The sequence below is a fragment of the Manis javanica genome, chromosome 1 (assembly GCF_040802235.1).
Source record: "Manis javanica isolate MJ-LG chromosome 1, MJ_LKY, whole genome shotgun sequence".
Classification (NCBI taxonomy): Eukaryota; Metazoa; Chordata; class Mammalia; order Pholidota; family Manidae; genus Manis; species Manis javanica.
The window spans coordinates 91,052,363-91,067,633 of record NC_133156.1 but is presented as its reverse complement, the minus strand read 5'-3'; the positions used below and the strand labels follow the sequence as shown (position 1 = coordinate 91,067,633).

At 38.9% G+C, this 15,271-nt stretch overlaps 1 long non-coding RNA gene across 2 annotated transcripts in view; it reads right to left on the bottom strand.

Annotated features, from left to right (window-relative positions):
* Nucleotides 1–7,319, bottom strand: part of LOC118968749 (uncharacterized) — a 119,215-nt gene extending 111,896 nt beyond the window's left edge. For both annotated transcript variants that reach the window (XR_012129454.1, XR_012129459.1), the window contains exon 1: nt 7,167–7,319. This is a non-coding gene — a long non-coding RNA (uncharacterized lncRNA). The remainder of the gene's footprint in view (nt 1–7,166) is intronic.
* Nucleotides 7,320–15,271: the final 7,952 nt, after the last annotated feature.

Sequence of the window (15,271 nt, the reverse complement as noted above, 5' to 3'; positions counted from 1 at the left end):
GTAAGGTAAACACACACTTTAAGACAGTTATATTATGGGAGAAAGGTAACATGTGGGTGAAGCACAAAAGTGAATGTAAGCTACTGTCAGTGATTTTATAGGTGTTTACTATAAGAATAAGTAAATAAAGGATAGGATCACACATGGACAATAAAGACTACATGTTATAAAGTAATAGAATAGTTCCATTCACTTGAGGTCCCATTCGAATATAAATAAATGAAACACAGAGGAAGACCCAAGGAATATATAGCCCAGATATAATAAAGGAGTGGGAGAAACCCAAGTTTTAGCTGTCTGACTGTGTTGTGAAGTATGAATTGGTTGGTACTGCAGACATCTGATCCCCTCAGAATTTCTGACAGTCTATAACCCAAAGTGAAATGCTAAGGCTGGGCTGCTGGTAAGCAAATCTGATGCTTATTTTTACAGAGCAATAGGTGCCTCAGCTCCTCTTAGGTTTAAGAGAAAGGTGGCTGTGGCGATGCTGTCTGTAGGTTGATCTCTTTTTCAAAGCTTGCCAGATCCAGTTCAATCCCAGTCTTGACCAACTCTCAGTTAATAGACAGGGCTGAGGCCTAAGTAGCCAACTTTTAATGAACCAGCTGGGAAACACTCAGGAAATAAGTCATTCTACCTCACTCTTCTTCCACCTTCCTATTTCCTCCCTTCCCAGTTACAGTCATTAATTAATTAATAAAATTAATATTTTGACTGTAAAAGAAACTAGACAAGAGAAACTATACTAGAAAAATTTGCCAGTTAAAGGAATTCAGCTGGTGGATTTCATGGTAAAGAAAATAATTACATTCTAATTTAACTGTTTCATAAAATTTGCCTCATGAATTGGGACAAAACTGTATTTAGATTAAACTGTGATTTGTGACCAGTCTGAGTTCTTAGCCAGAAACCTGTCAAAGATTTGATAGGTCAGTTAGATCCCTCGGTCTCACAGCCAACAGTGGCCTGTTCAACTGCATATGCAAACCCTAAACTGTCATGTGTTAATGCTCAGAAAAATGAGGTATCAGTGGGCTTGGTGAAAGAACTTACAGTGGTCATGGGCAGCATTTGTATATGGCAGGGGATTTAAGGGAGATGCAGTCAGATGGAATGACTGCATACTCCAACTTACCTCGAGCTCAAAAATGATGAAACTAGGTTGACTCAGCACACTCGTTTAACAAAATGCAAGTTACCTTGGAATTCTTAAGGCATTATTTTTGTGCAACCCTTGTTATACATAACAGATTTCACTTCATAAAACATCTCTGGGGGTTATCTAGTAAATAATATAGTTTTGGGTGCCCTCAATGTAGCCAAGTATGGAAAAGGCTTATTACCTTTGTTGGGTCCCCAACTTTACTCTTAGAGATATTGTTTGGGTTGATCTTAGATAGTGGAGACTGGCTAGATGTTCTTTTTTCCTCGTGGGCACCCAACTAAACTAAATTTCCCAGTCTCCTCTGGAGTTAGGTGCAGTCAGCTGATAGGTTCTGCCCAGTACAGTGTGAGCTGAAGTGATGTACACCACTTTCAGGCCTGGCCCATAACAATCCTCCTTTTTCTTTTCCTCATTTTTAGCAGAGGATCCTCTTACGGCTTTAGTGAAGGACAGAATAACTAACTACAAGGAGGCTGGGTCCCTGAATGACTGTGTGGAACAGAGTATCCCTGCCAACCCTTATTGAATTGATGTGAACAGGAAAAACAAACAACAATAAAACTCATTTAGTGTTACACCACTAAGATTTTAGGACTACTTGTTATAGTAATTAACCCATCCTAATAAATCCTAAAATCTATATATGAAAAGAATACTCTCTCGTAATGGTCTTCTCAATTGATAGTGCATATGAGACTTACTGATCATTCCAGTAAAGTCCAGAAAATACCTATTCCCCAATGACTTTGACAGACTGAGCATATTTCTATAGTTTTGATAATATCATACTTCATTTTTGATAAATAAATGTCACAACACTGAGGGCTTTCATTTCGGTTTCCTTCACCTGTAATCTATTTTAAAAAACCAATCCATTTTTAGGAAATCATTCACTTTCAGTATTACCCAAATAACAGTATCAGTAAGTCAGCAGACAAGACTCTGTCAACCCTCCTTAATGAGGAATAAAAGTAATTGCATATATAGTTTTTAATTGTTTCAAAGTTTTTTAATCCAGTCATATTTTTGGTACAATAAGAATAATGCTTGTGCCACTGGCACATGCTCATAAGAAGTATTTCTGTAATTATTAAACACTAATTATTGCATTTGTGCAATATTGTCATGGCATCCTATTTTTAATATATGCTCAGTATATGCAAATAAATTCTAGCTTGCACAAATTGTTCTTGGAAATGGCTTATTCTCTCAAAGTCTTTATTCACTACACCCCTGTATTATGCTTTTGGCCAAGTTAAGAATGACTCATAAGCATAGTGAGCATCTAATTATTTTTTCTCTTAGAATTCAGAGATTAGTTTTCCTTACACAGAGTCATTGAACTCAGTCATCTCAAAATAGCTAAAACAGAGCAGTATATATCAGCTCCAGGTTCAGTGGTCACACTGTAGGAACACAATTCATTTGTTAATTAAATGCATACTATCTACACTATTGCCTCCTGCTAGATTCAAATGTCTGTTGTGGGAAGTCTCTGTTTGCCTAAAGAGTGAAAATAAAAGACACCTCCCTCTGCTCTTGCTAAATAGTCTTCCATAAAAGCTTTTCTCCCACTCTTATGTTTTAAACATTAGTTTGTATATTAGCTTAATAGAATTTTTATGAATGTCAACTCTGCCCCTTGTTTCTCCCCACGGCCCAGCCCCCCAAATTAAAGACATTATACCAATACTTTGCTAGTAACACATTTTGGGGGAAACAACCAACTGCCACATTATAGGTCTACTCAGTAGTCCCAGGGATCAGCTTATCGGTCCAAAACTTGTAGACAGATTTTGTCCTGGATACGGCTTGAGTTTGGCTCAATTCTGAACTTCCTGAAGGCAGGGACTTTGGCTTACTGATGAATGTGCAGCAGCTGGTGTAGTGCCTGGGACATAGCAGTTTCTCAAAAAATTTTTTACTGAAAAGAGGAAGTATCAAGGTAACTGTCAAGAATGTCAAGAATGGTTTGATAACTTCATGTGCCACTAAGGAATCTGGACTTCATCCTGGAAGAATCGTAATTTTAAGTAGGGGATTTTCATTCTTAGAAAGCTCTCTCTGACAGCATATGCTAGATGCATTGGACTCTAAGTTATGTGAAGGGAGAGACTCTGACTTTTTTGTTCATAACTGGTATCCTTGGTACAGAGCACAGTGCCTGGAACATATAATCTACTCAAGAGATATCTGCTGAATGGACAAAAGGTCCATGAAACTAGTTTGAATCTTCCAGAAGAATAGGAAGATTTCAGGGTCTCATGGAGAATTATGACCTCCTCTAAATTAGCTCTGTGATTTGATTTCTGAGCCAGCAGCTAGTTCATGATCCACCTGAACCTCTTAGAAATTCACTAGAGCAGAGTGAGATGTCACTCTGATCTGGAGAAATCTCTTTGGACCCAACTAGACATATCTCCTGGCTGTACACTGGAACTGCCTCCAAGGCATAGAGAGGGATGAACCATCCTCCTTGTGGGCATTTTCTGAAGGGACATTTGCTGGAGGTCCCTGACAGTCCATCCCCAAAATAACAGTACTCCAAAGCAAGGGCACAAACCACAGCACCGGCAGCTAACTGTATGGCTGATAAACATGTTTCAATCTTGAGCTCCAGATAATGTGTTTCTATGGGTCAACTAGGCAGCCTCTGGAGTGCTGACCTTTGAAACATGGGCATCGCAATCTGACATTTGAGGCTGTTCATGGCCTCTGGTGTCCACACAGTTCACTAATTCTTGCTTCTCACAAAGCCTCCTCCCTTGCTTACCCTGGCTGTTCCCAAATATAAATGAGAAAATTAAACATTTACCTTGATGAGAAAATAGTGCTTTCTCATTGACACCTCTTCAAACCCGCACCAGTGTGATTTAGTTATAGTTTTTAGTAGCTGTTTTTGCATTTTTAATTATTTTGTAGAGTTAAAATATGTAATAATGGATAACTGAGCAATACATTAAATACTTATGGGTATGTTGTGCCTTCTGTTATAATATAAAATCCATCTATTCTGGTTGATGGGTTTTAACCTCACACAGAATACTTTAAACTCCATTTGGACTTGTGCCTACAATCACCTTAGCAAAGTCTCTTAAGTAACTGCGCACAGCCTAATTAGTATGCATTATCAATTAACAAACTTAATAGCCGGCAGATTGATTAGATCCTCTGTTGCAGGGGCAGAGCTGAAGCGAAACAGAATGAAAAATCATTGCATGCATACACTGCAGCTTTGTTATTTTCTCAGATCCCCTCCTCCTCCTTCACATTCCTTTAATTAATGCATGCATATGGTTCTGCATATCTGGTAAACCTGAGTTTTTCCTAAGTCTTTCATGAAATGCATTCTTAAACAGAGGGAAGCCATACCTCCCTTTTCTTTCGGGGGTTCTGTATATATCATTTTCACTCTTCTTCTTGCCCTTTGCATGGCACTGAATTTTAAAGGGCTGCTTCTCCCAGCCTGATTATCCTCCCTGTGGTGGAAATGGGAGAGGAATACAAAGATGAGTGGGAAGCGTGTGCTTTTTAACACAGAGGACCACTTGGGAGTCACACTGGTGGGGTTTTGACAACCGTAAAGTGCTCCTGGCAATTATTTCCAAAAAGAATGGTACAAATGGACTGTCCTGTTACATCCTGTCTATTTTTGATGGACTGGAAACAATATGAATAAATGAAAGAAAATCCACATTTCCTGAAAGCGGGGATCAAGCTAAAAGGAGCTGCCAACTGCACTGTTCATAAAACGCTGGCATTATAAGAATTTTACACCTTCCATAAACATTCAACACAAAACTCTAAAAAGACTTCTCAAGACATTTCCAACACCATAAATTGTTACCCTGTAGTGCTGGTTTGAGTTTTATTTTTCTATTTTAAACAAAGTAATGGTTCACACCAGTTTTTTATTTATTAGCTATATTCAGGTATAGTATCTTTTTGCTTCTATGTGGGAAGAGGTATAATTAGGATATGGAGGAGTCACAGAGAATTTTTAATTCCTAGTTTGGAAGACACCTATATGCTGGTGGTTTATTGACTGTTGCCTCCAAAAATCACACCAGGGATAATCCCAGGAATCCCAGATCTAGTCAACTTTTCTTGTCTGTCCTTCAAAAGAAAGGCCCCGCCTGCCCCTCTGACCTTACCTCTTGCCATTCTCCTCTTTACTCACTACGTTTCAGCCACGCTGGCTTTCTCATTCTTCCTGACACACAAAGTTCATTTTTCTACTTGCTGCTCTCTGCCTGGAATGCTTGTCCATGCTTTTGTTATGGTGTACTTTTCCTAAGCAGGTAGATCTCAGCTCAAATATCACCTTGTAAAAGAGGCCTCCCCAATCACCCAGTCTAATGTAATGCCCCTCCCCCTATGCCCTACTACCAGTACTCTTCCCATCACTCTATCATACTGATGTCATAGTTCTCCCACTGTATTACAGTATCTTTCTTATTTGCTTCTTTACTATCTTCATCCCCTATAAGAATGCAAGCTTCTCACTGGCATGGATCTCATCTGTTTATTCATGGCTATTTGGCTTCAACACTAAACACAGTGCCTGGTACATTTTAGGAGCTTAATAAATGTTTGTTGAATGAAAGCATGATTGAAGAAGGTATGAATAAGGAGTGGGCATTAGTATGTAAGTATATGGGAAAAAGAGGAAAGGGGTTGACACTGAACCCAGGATAATACCAACATTTACAAAATGAACCCATGGGCAAAGGACATTTTTCCAAAAAAGATATACAAATGGCAAATAAGCACATGAAAAGATGTTGATTCTTATCCATTAGAGAAATGCAAATCAAAACCACAATGAGATAACACTTCACACTTACTAGGATGCTAGTATCAAAAAGCCAGATACTAACAAATGTTGGCAAGAATATGGAGAAATTGGAACTCCCATAAATGGTTGGTGGGAATGTAAAATAATGCAGCCCCTATGGAAAACAGTCTGGTAATTTCTCAAAATGCTAAACATAGTTATCATGTGATCCAGCAATTCCATGCTGAGATAAATGCCTTAGAGAAATGAAAACATGTCCACACAAAAACTGGGTATATGAATGTGCACAGCAGTATTACTCATAATAGCCAAAAAAGTGAAAACAGCCCCAAATCCATTAACTGACAAATATGGATAAATAAAATGTGGTATGTCCATACAGTGGATTATTATTCAGCCATACAAAGAATGAAGTACTGACCTGTATTATTACAACATGAATAAACCTTGAAAACATTATGCTAAGTAGAAAAGCCAGCCACAAAAGACCACACAGTGTATGATTCAATTTACATAAAATGTTTAGAACAGGACAATCTACAGAGACAGAAAGTGGATTAGTATTTGCTGGGAGCTTGGAGGAGAAGAAAATGAGTGCCTGCTAATGGATACCAAGTTTCTGTCTGGGGTGATGAGAAGGTCATAAAATTGTGGTGATGGTTGAACAAGTCAGAGAATATACTAAAAACCACTGATTAGTCCATTTTAAATTGGTGAACTGTATGGTATATGAATTATATCTCAATAAGGCTTATTTTTTTAAGCCAATGAAAGAGACTGGAAAGGAATGGCCAGAGATGTGAGGAAAACCAAGAGCAGAGGGCATCACAGAGTGTTTCACGAAGTAGAAAGTGGTCATCAGTGCCCAGTTCTCCCAGAGATCAAGTAAAACAAGGACTAAAAGTGTCCACTGGAGCTAGAAACAGGGAGGAGCTCAGTGGCTTTGGTTAAGACAAACACGCGTTCCAGGGAGGCCATCTTCGTTCAGATTCCCCAGAAATAGCCTGAGAGGATTCATCCACAAGTGTTTCTTTGAAGACACAAGGCGCATCCTGGAAGGGGACTGGGGAATAATACAAGAAAAGGAAAAGCAGCAATAAAGGATGTCTTATTAAACCAGGGTGCAACCAGAGCTGAATCCCTCAGGGATCTTCAGAACCGGAACATGGCGCGAACGCTCGCCCTTAAGGGTGCTGACCCTACCTGTTCCAGGCCCCAGGAGGCACTGAAAGGCTCCAGGGCTGAGGGGAGGCACCGGCGTGTCTGCTCCAGCGGGGCGGGCCTCTTCTTCAAGCGGAGAGCCTGAGCATCCGGCCCGCTGAGAAGAGCGGCGGTACCACGCAGGCGCCCGGCCAGGCGGCGAACGCCCTCCTGGGGAATGCTGGGAGCCACTCGCTCGCTGAGGATGCTGGGAGGGAGGTGCCTTGGGCGGTGTCTGAGAGGACCTAGAGATTTTAAAACGCCGTAATATATATATTAACAAAATGTAGGGTATGTAACTTGCTTATAACAAATGCAAAAGAAGTTTGACACAATTGGAAAAATCTGAATGCTGATTAGATATTTGATGATTATTAAATAATTTTTGTTAATTTTTTAGGTGTTAGGATAGTATTGTGATTCTTTTTTTAAAACAGAGAATCCTTATCTTTTAGAAGGACATATTATTTATAAAAGCAAACATCTTATTTCCATAAAAAAAAAAAACCTATTGAGGAGGGGATGCAGGACAGGTACATAGTAAACAGGAATGGTCAGGTGTTGATAACTGTTGAAGGTGCATAATGGGTGGTTTATCATACTAGTCTCTCCATTTATGTATATATTTGGAATTTTCCATAATGAAAAAAAATGCCCCAGCTTCATGAAGATTTTCAGTCTTATGCTTTCCTACCAAAATATCTGTGCTAGGATTGTAAACTGTACGAATAAAACAAATAAAGCAAACAGCTTACTTCCCATAAATTGTTACTGGTGTATGGTGACATATAAGTCTGTGCTACTTAATTGTAATGTACCCTGTGACCAAGAGACCCAGACTCTTTCCAGGAGGACTTCATTGTTGATTTAGTAGTGTATAAGGAAAATGGCAATAAGGCAAGTAGGGGCAAAAAAAGGTACTTTCTCTTCTAGTTGCTTTGTAAAAACTGTGAAAATGTGTTAAGGAAACCTAACTCAAAACGAGTTGGGAAGCCATGAAAGGAAGGCTCTCACGCCTGGTACCACTCCACCTGGCTTTCATCGTCCAGCAGAAAGAAGGAAGAGAGCAACAAGCTGCCCTCACTTGCAGGCAATGAGAGGCTGCCACCATTTAGATCACCTATAGCCAAGGGGAAGCCACCACTTCAAACTCTTTATTTTTCTCCAATGAACTTTTGTTGAAAACAACCCATCCTAACTTCCTTCTTTCCTTTATAAAAGAATGCTCTTCATCTTTGTTCTCCAGGCTTCCTATGGGCCACCATAGTTTGCTTGTCCCAAATTGCAATTTTTCTGCTATTCCCAAATAAACTCGACTTTGCTGACCGAATTGCTTACCTTTTCTTTATTTTAAGGTTGACAAAAGAAAGGGGAAAAAAGGACAAAGCTAGTTTAAATGCAGCTTGACATTTCTCATTGAAGCAAGTTGAAACAGTAACAATGAGAATTAACACTTACTGAGTACTTACCTGAAGGGAAGTCACTGTGTTAAGCACTTTGCATTGCATACAACACTATGAGATGCGTACTATTATCCCCATTTTACAGATGAAGAAACAGAAGTTTAGAGAATTAAAGTAACACTCTTTTTCTGCCCACGAACTCACTTAAACATGTTAGATAAATCTGCTTCCTACTCTGTGGCCTTTGATCCATTCCGTTTCTTCAGCCTCCTAATATCACCTGCCATTTTTCAGTGCTCACTATATTCTAGCAATGTGCAATTTACGTACATCAATTCACTATAATCCTCACTCAAACTCTGAGGGGGTCTTATCTCCCCCATTTCATAGATGAAGAAACTGAGGCTCAGAGAAGTAACCTGCCCAAGATGACACAGCCAGCAACAAAGCAGGGTTTTCAACTGACCCCAAAGCCTGTCTCTTAATCACTACCCTTTATCTATGGTTCAAATGGTCCCTCCTCTATCCCCCACTACACTGCTTATTCCTTTACTTTTGGTATCAGTGTCATTATGTCACACAAGTTCACTGAGGGTAGGGATGATGTCCATTCAGCAGATACTGTCAGAAACTAACAAGGTTATGTGCAGGCACTGAACCTTCTGCAGTGTCTATCACAGAGCTGGTGCTTCCTAAGTGTCATCTGAACTGCATCACAGTTCTGAAGATCAGGGTGAAACAAACCACTACTGACAGTCAATATTTTAAAAACATACTATATAATCATTTCTCCCCTCCTCCCCAAGTGTTGCCTAAGTAAAATAATATCTTTCATACTGGAAATCATTGTTTTGGCTATGTGACAGACTGAATAAATAAAAAAAATTTCCAGGACCAGCCAAGGTACAAAACTCTGAATGATAATGTGGTATTACGGTAGGTTCAGGACGGAAACCTGTGACATTTTGAAGCAGAGAAGCCAAGAAGCGCTTAACCATGTGTTCTTTTTCTGGGGTTAGAAACTTCCCATTTAGAGTCTTTAAAATTATAGTCACTCTAACCCGTTTTAATTTTAACACTGCTGATAAGATACAATTGTTCCAAGTGGAAAAGAAAAAAAAAGCACTCTTCATTACTTAAGGCAAATGAACCAAATTGGAAAAATTACATGTTTCCACCTCTTAAAAATCTGTCTCTTATTTTTATCCTCAGTCCTTTGTTGTATGTCTCTCAATTCAGAAAATGCCTGTCTAAATTCACTTTCTTAGCTTAAGTTACTAACCCCTTGTTCTTGTATTTGACACTAACTCAAATAGCCTTGAAACAATTATCCTCTACATTCCCTTCAGAATTGTCTATGTTTTAATGAGTTCCCACTTAATCTCTCCTTTGCCAAAGAATACCACTCTGATTAGCTAAGATCCTTAAATCCCCATGTGGTTCTCTTTGCCCTCTGTTGTAACTTCTCCATTTCTAATATCCTTTTATAATAAGGTGACTGGAACTGTACATAGTATTCCAATTGTGGCCTCACCAGTGATCACAAAGAATCTGGGTAATTCCCTGGATTTATATTCAATTCCTCTTCTTAAGCATCCCCAGCAGGGGCTCTTACTCTGTCTTTACTGCCATTAAACTGAAAATTTGAAATGTTTAATTTCCTTCTATTCCCCTTTTATCCATCCAAATTTCTAGTTTCTAAACACACTAGGGAATTCTGGAATTTGACACCTAAATACACACTGTCTTTCAATGCTTCTGGGGCAGAAAGATACATGTCCTCTAGTCGGGTTGATTTCCGAGAGCAGGAGATACAGATTTTTTCTTTGAGGAACCAATGACTATAAAAGGAACCCTCATTTGGGAAATTAACACTGGGTTTGTTTTGCACAAACCCCATCGCTTACTCCTCCTTCACACCTCATTCGGGAAGAGGTGGGTCTAAGGCTGAAGATGAGGTTGGAGTGGAGGAGAAATAGAGGATACTCAAAGATGTACATTCTTGAGTAAAATATTTGGCAAATTCAGTCTTTGAAAAGATCCTTAGATCCCTTAGAATAGAGATGCTTCCAGTGGTTTTCCATCTAATCTCAAACATGCACATCTGGCCCCACACAGGTGTTCACATGCACCTTTTATATCCCAGCTATTCAATCTGAAACATGATCTCGACCCTCTTGGGTCTACAGTCTTATGTGGGAGACAGACCTGAATGGAATGAACAACTAAAAGAGTATATATTATAAATTGAAGTAAGCTTTTAGAAGAACCTGATCCAGTCTGGGGAGCAGTAAAGCATTCCCCAAGAAAGAGATGTTTGAGCTGATATGGGAATAATGAGTAGGAGTTATCTAACTGGCTTGGAGGTGAGTGTAGTCTGAACATTCCAGGCTGAGTACAATGGCCCTATGGCATTTTGGGAAAGTAAAACAGTACCAGTTTGGCTGGAGGGCAGAGATTGGAGGAGAATGGTATAAGAAGAGCTACAAATAGGCAGCACCAAACCTGGTAAAGATTTTGTTTTCTTCCTATGAGCAATGGGGAACCACTGAAGAATATGAATTAGGGGATTTTTTCAAAAGCATATTTTGTTTTGAAGAGTTATCCCAGGTTGGCACATATAGAATGGATCAGAGGATATGGAAAATAGCTGTGATGTACTATGCCACATTCTCTTGAACCACCTGACTTCAACACAGCTATGGTGGACATGGACAGTTCCATGCACTATTGCCAGTGCCCTACATTGACCATGAATAGCAGGGTCTCTACTCTGCTTTCTCATGAGCTACAGAAGGATGCTTATCTGTTACCAGGTACAATCTGGAAATGCAGAGGAGTTGATGCCTTAAAGGCAAGCACATCAATGAGGGAGGAGTTGAATGGATAGATGCTCCAGTTTCCCCATCCTCTGGGGTGACACTTCTGAGGCATACTCTATATGGTTCCTAAGAGGATCCACAGGGGCATTGAGCTCTCCAGCTGCCCACTGCAGTAACCAACTAATTTGCAAACATTTATTGACTTCCTTCCTTCACTCTATTACTTTCTTCTATTTCACTTCTACTTCATGTGATCACCTCCTAAGTCCTTGTCTCAGGTCGGCTTTTGGAGGAATCTAAGCTAACAGAGAGTGATAACTGGATGGAACCACAGCTTTGAAGAGCTGGCTGTGAAGCTGTTTATATAATGAAGAACAAAACAAAATCCATATTGCTTTGCAAGGTGTTTCAGTCACCTACTGCTGTGTAATGAATTTCTCCAAAACAATGACTTAAAACAACAATCATTTTTTTATTTTCTCTCACATTTCGAGTGGTTTACAAGTCTCAACTAGGTAATTCTTGCTTGGGGTCACTTACCTGATTGCAGACAGAGAGCGGCTAAGGATGGAGTTATCTCTAGGGCTTCCCGACTCATGTATGAAAATTGATGTTGGCTGCTAGTTTAAACCTTAGCTGAAATATCTCATGTGGCTACTCCACATGGTCTGGGCATCTTCACAACATAGTGATTGGGTTCCTAGAGTAAGCATTTCAAGAGAGAGTGACAAAAAGGAGCTGTGTTGTCTTTTCTAATTTAGCCTTGGAAACCATACAGCACCATTTCTACTGCATTCTATTCACTTAAAGTGAGGGACCAAGGCCAGCCCATGTTTAATGGGAAAGAAATGAGATTCTACCTGTTAATGGGAGAAGTGCTGAAGACTTTAACATGGTCACATGCTTTGGGAGTGGACCCTATAAATAAACTCCCAGTCTGGTTTCATTTCTATTGTCAAGTCAAAGGGAGAACAGAGCCTTTCATAGACTGCTTCTGTGGGGGTCTGATGTTCACTTAACACATCAAAATATATGACTGAATCTGTCTCTCCAAATTGCTCCTGATCATTATAGAGGTGGCTTCCTACCTTGGTACTAACACAGGGACAAGGGACGGAGGAATTGAGGCTGTTAGTCTAACCAAGAGTTAAGGGTATCAGGGAAAGCAGCCAGTGCCTCTGTGATAGCGGCTGCCTTAATCAAGAAAAAGTAGAAGGAAAAACATATAAATGATATATTCAAGATTTTCAAATTGAACTTAGAAATAGCTAGGTTAATGATTTATTTTTTCAATATGAAAATTCTGTTTATATTGACTATTTTGCTCTCACAAATGTCAAGCAATTTATTCTATGGTGCCCATATTTTCAGTGAAAGTATTTCCTTTTAAATGTTAAGAGATATCAACCCTGAAATCAATTCATTTTCTCCTTGTGCTAAAAATTAGAATATCATAGCAGGACACAATCTAATTGATGTTAACAGGAATCAGTGTAAAAAAAAGAAACTCAAAGTCTTCTATTTGATTTTCTTTTTAAGACTCACAATTGAATAATAGTAGCTATTCTGAATTCATCTATGCTCATTGACCTGACTTGTCAGAAATCAATCAATAATCAATCAATATGTTCTCTGAACTAAGCAATGAATTTGGTAACACTCAATTCAAATCCTGGGACTGCCATGGTGACCCCACTCCAGACTCTCATCCTTAGTTAAACTGCTTCTCAGTTTCTTCATCTGTCAATAATGGCATTGCTGCTTTTACCCTCACAAAAATAAACTGATTTGCAAAGTATAATCCCTAATGCCCAGTTATTTTCTCCTGAGACTCTGTTACTGGAATTCCAGAAGCAGCTAAGAGGGGAAAAATTAAGGTGGTATAGATTTAACTTGTAGATTTACTCTGACTGTGAACACTGATGTCTCAGATATAATACAGGCAGTTGGGTATTTTCCATAAGAAAACACTATTCATTATTTAAAATAATATGAATTTGTTAATATTCTGGTTAACTATTGCTGTATAAGGAACTACCCTGAAACACAGTGTCTGAAAATAATAATTTATTAGTAGTATTATATACATTATGATTTTGTGGTGAGGAGTTCAGACAGGACAATGAAATGGCTCATCTCTGTTTTGTGATGCCTAGGACCTCAGCAGGAATAACTCAGAAGAGTAGGAGCTAGAAAGCTGGTGGCCGGCTGGGCCTCTGTCTCTTTTTTCTCCCTCCTTCCCTCCTTCAAGATACATAACTAAATTTGTTTCTCTATATACCCTCTCCAAATAGCTAGTCTGGGCTTCCCACAGTAATGCTCTAAGAAAGAGGGCTCTAAGAAAGAGTGTTTCCATGAATAGAAACCAGAATATACAAGTTCTTCTATAACGTTAGCCCAAACTGACACCATGCTACTTCCGCTGTATTTTTTTTTTTGGTCAAAGAAGAGTCCGTGCAAATTCAAGGGGAAAGAATATAGATCCCATGTCTCAACAAGAAAGGTTTTGAAAAATACCAGCCATCTTTAATCCACCACATTTAATTATATCTTACTAGGTCTTAAAGTATAGCAGACACTCTTGCTTCTGATAATGGAAGAGAAACCTCTATTGGACTAATCCTTTCTTTAAATAAACAAGTAACTGAAGGCACTGAAGAGCAACCAAAAGCAGACACCGAAAGGGAGACAGTATTGGAGGAAGGAATGACACTGGATGAAGTTCTCAATTTTTAATGGCTCTTTACCTAAGAGCAGACTTTAGTCCATGCTGAGCAGGGCAGCCAACACTAATATCTGGAGTCTTACTGGCTCGAAGAATAAGAGGAAATAATTCAAAGGTACCACGGCACCCTGAAAGTGAAGGGGGGATGCCCCATAGAGAGCAAGTCAGAGAGAGTGCCCCAAATTCTGTGCATGGACTCTGCCTAAGGTTCTAGCTGACCATGTAACTACTCATCTATAGGGCACACTCCAAGCAGGCCAGGTAAGACTAAAAGTGCTTAATGAGATTTAAGCTACTGTCCAGCTAAGTTAAATGCCTATTTTATCAAAAACAAAATTTCCAGAAGGAAAAAAGCAACCTATGGACTTTATAGTATATAACTCAATGTCCAGGATACAATCCAAATGTAAAAGTGTATTAGAACATGTGACCTAAACTCAAGAGAAAATGAAATCAATGAAGATCAAACCAAAGATGACCCACAGATTGAAATTAGCAGACAAGAAGTTTAAAATAGCTGTTATAACTTTGCCCAAGGATATAAAGGAAAAAAGCTTTTAATGAATGAATAGGAAATCTCAGAAGAGAAATAGAAACTGTAAGAAAAGAATCAAATGGAAATTTTAGAAGTGAAAAATATCTTAAATATTCACTGGTTGGGCTTAGTAGAAGAACAGAGGTGACAAAGGAAAAAGTCAGTGAACTTGGAGACCACTCAACAGAAAATATTCATTCTAAAGAACTAAGAGAAAAAAATTGAAAAGCAGGAACAAATACTCAGGGATGTGTGGGATAACATAAGCTAATACGTACGAAATTAGTCCTCAAGGTTGAGGAAAGAGGGAGCAGGGCAGAAAAAATATTTGAGAAATAATGACCAAAATTTCCAAAATCTGGTGAAATACATAGATCTACAGATTCAAGAAGTTCATTGAGCCACAAGATGGATTAAAAAAAACCACATCTATGTAAATCATAGTCACATTTCTGAGAACCAAAGATCAAGAGAAAATCTTGAAAGCAGCTAAATAACAGTAACACATTACACACAGAGAAACAACAATAAGAATTAAGGCTGACTTCTTATCAGAAATGATGCAGACCAGGAGAAATCTAAGTGCTGAAAGAAAAACACCACTGCTAACCCAGAATTCTATA